General features: G+C 40.5%; 1 non-coding gene across 1 annotated transcript; it reads right to left on the bottom strand.

The window, feature by feature from the left end:
- Positions 1-2169: 2169 nt before the first annotated feature.
- Positions 2170-2242, bottom strand: trnak-uuu (transfer RNA lysine (anticodon UUU)). Its single transcript has one exon. It is a non-coding gene; the product is annotated as a tRNA-Lys (tRNA).
- Between the last annotated feature and the right edge of the window lie 701 nt (positions 2243-2943).

Here is a 2943-nt window from a genome sequence, read left to right as displayed (position 1 = left end):
TTTAACCATCTAAGCCACAGCACCAATCTGCAAAACAACTTTGCAAATGTAGAACAGATTTCAATTGTTTTGATTAAACATCAGTACTGTTGATTTCTCCTGTTGACTTTGGGAGTGCAAATTAAAATATTCATCGGCAATGGGGTTTTGAAAGCGTAAAAATTGCAGTTATTTCTGAAAGTTATTAATTTAAAAGCAGTTCTGCAGGAAAGAAGTATACAAACAGGAAATATTTTGCAAATTGGGAAATTATTAAACATGGCCAGAAAACTACAGTGATATAATGCAGGACAAGTCCAGGAGAGAGTTTAAACATCAACTGAAAATCTAGCAAAAATTATTGAAAACTCTAGACAGCTGATGCAATTTGGCAAACACGACGTTGTCACGGTTCTTCCACTTTCCATAAAGCATCCTGCATTCTTTATTTTTATATCCTACAGTTCATTGGGAAGCAAACGCCTTGAGCCAAAATCCAAACCCTGACAGTGACTTGAACCCTGCACCTCAGCTTAAAAGTCTGATGCTCTACCGACTGAGCTACCAGGGACCACTTCAAACATGTTCTCATAGCTGACGTCAAAGTCTCATATTGTATCTTTTGAATTTCCTTCACTGGTCATTCAGCCTCTCCAGCTCATTTCCCTCGCAAGCAGACCGGCAGCCTCCCTTCGGCTTTCTATCTCAAATTCTTCACTTGGACTCGCATTTTACCAATGACCTGTGATGTGACAACTGTTGTTACCCAGGGACATGCACTGGGACTTCAAGACATTGAAGATTACGTTTAGTTCGCTGAGATATCAGCGGGAAGCTGCAGAGATACAGATTGGATTTTGAGAGAGGGAATAAAGGGTGTCATCTGTTGTCTGTTGTGGCAGAGTGTGAACGCAAGTAAGCTCATCGAGTAAAGTCGCAAATTATGCAAATCGCAAAGTTTCAGGGTGTAAATAGATCTGTCAACGCCACATCTTCATGGAAAACGCCCCATCCTTTATCCTGCCCAAATCGTTCTTGCTGACATGCAGCAACTTTTATCGTCCAATAAAAAGGCAAATTACTGCAGATGTGAAATCTGAAAAAAAACAGGAAATGATGGAAAATCTCAGTGGGTCTGGCAGCATCTGTGAAGAGAGAACCGAGCTAACGTTTCGAGGCTGGGTCACTCTTCATCAGAGTAAATCATTTAATCATTCAATCTTTGCTCACAGACATCGCTGACAGACATTCAAAATGTTCCTACTGGATTTCCTGAGGTCAATCCAGTCGTGCATTCAAAGGAAAATACTGCACATGTTGTGAATCTGCATGAGAAACTAAAAATGATTGGATTAAAGCTCATAAAATTTGAGGATGTCTGTGGAGGCAGACACAAAGTTAATGTTTCAAATCCGTGTGATCCTTATTCAGAGCTGAAGCGAGGTTACATGCAATGGAGTAGATGAGGTAAATGGAAGTTGAGTGAAAAATGGGCGATAGGGAAGTTTGAATCAAGTTTGACATAAAACAGGGAAAAGCAATCTTGAAGGTCAGTACCACAGAAATGTTGTCAACATTTTTTGCGTTCACCATTGAATGAGGAGCATTCGTCACAGGCTACATGCTTCGACCTGAACGTATAAAGGTACTGCTAAGATTTGAACTCAGGATTTCCTGTTTACAAGACAAGTGCTTTAACCATCTAAGCCACAGCACCAATCTGCCAGAAAGCTTTGCAAGTGTAGAACAGATTTCAATTGTTTTGATTAAATTTTGTATTGTTGATTTCTCCTGCTGACTTTGAGAGTGCAAATTAAAATATTCATTCGCACTGGGCTTTTGAAACTGAAAAATTGCAGTTATTTCTGAAAGTTATTAATTTAAAAGAAGTTCTGCAGGAAAGAAGTATACAAACAGGAAATATTTTGCGAATTGGGAAGTGATTAATCATGGCCAGAAAACTACAGTGGTATAATGCTGGATAAGACCAGGAGAGAGTTTATACATTCACTACACTATACATTTTGCTAGATACAAATCTAGCAAAAATTCTTGAAAATTCTGGACGGCTGTTGCAATTTGGCAAACACGACGTTGTCACGGTTCTTCCACTTTCCATAAAGCATCCTGCATTCTTAATTTATATTTCCTGCCGTTCATTGGGAAGCAAAGGCCTTGAGCCATAATCAAAACCCTGACAGGGACTTGAACCCTGGACCCTCAGATCAAAAGTCTGACGCTCTACCGACTGAGCTACCAGTGCCCATTTCAGCAATGCTCTTATAGCTCACGTCAACGTCTCATATTGTATCTTTTGAATTTCCTTCACTGGTAATTCAGCCTCTCCAGCTCATTTCCCTCGCAAGCAGACCGGCAGCCTCCCTTCGGCTTCCTTTCTCAAATTCTTCAACTTGGACTCACATTTTACCAATGACCTGTGATGTGACAACTGTTGTTACCCAGGGACATGCACTGGGACTTCAAGACATTGAAGATTACGGTTAGTTCGCTGAGATATCAGTGGGTAGCTGCAGAGATACAGATTGTATTTTGAGAGAGGGAATAAAGCGTGTCATCTGTTGTTTCTTGTGGCAGAGGGTGAACGCAAGTAAGGTCATCGAGTAAAGTAACAAATTATGCAAATCGCAAAGTTTCAGGGTGTAAATAGATCTGTCAACGCCACATCTTCATGGAAAACGCCCCATCCTTTATCCTACCCAAATCGTTCTTGCTGACATGCAGCAACATATATCGTCCAATAAAAAGGCAAATTACTGCAGATGTGAAATCTGAATTAAAACAGGAAATGATGCAAAATCTCAGTGGGTCTGGCAGCATCTGTGAAGAGAGAACCGAGCGAACGTTTCGAGGCTGCGTCACTCTTCATCAGTAATTCATTTAATCGATCAATCTTTGCTCACAGACATCGCTGACAGACTTTCAAAATGTTCCTACTGGATTTTC

The sequence above is a fragment of the Scyliorhinus torazame genome, chromosome 4 (genome assembly GCF_047496885.1).
Source record: "Scyliorhinus torazame isolate Kashiwa2021f chromosome 4, sScyTor2.1, whole genome shotgun sequence".
NCBI lineage: Eukaryota > Metazoa > Chordata > Chondrichthyes > Carcharhiniformes > Scyliorhinidae > Scyliorhinus > Scyliorhinus torazame.
Note: the sequence above shows the minus strand (reverse complement) of the source record. Positions and strands in the feature narration are given on the sequence as shown.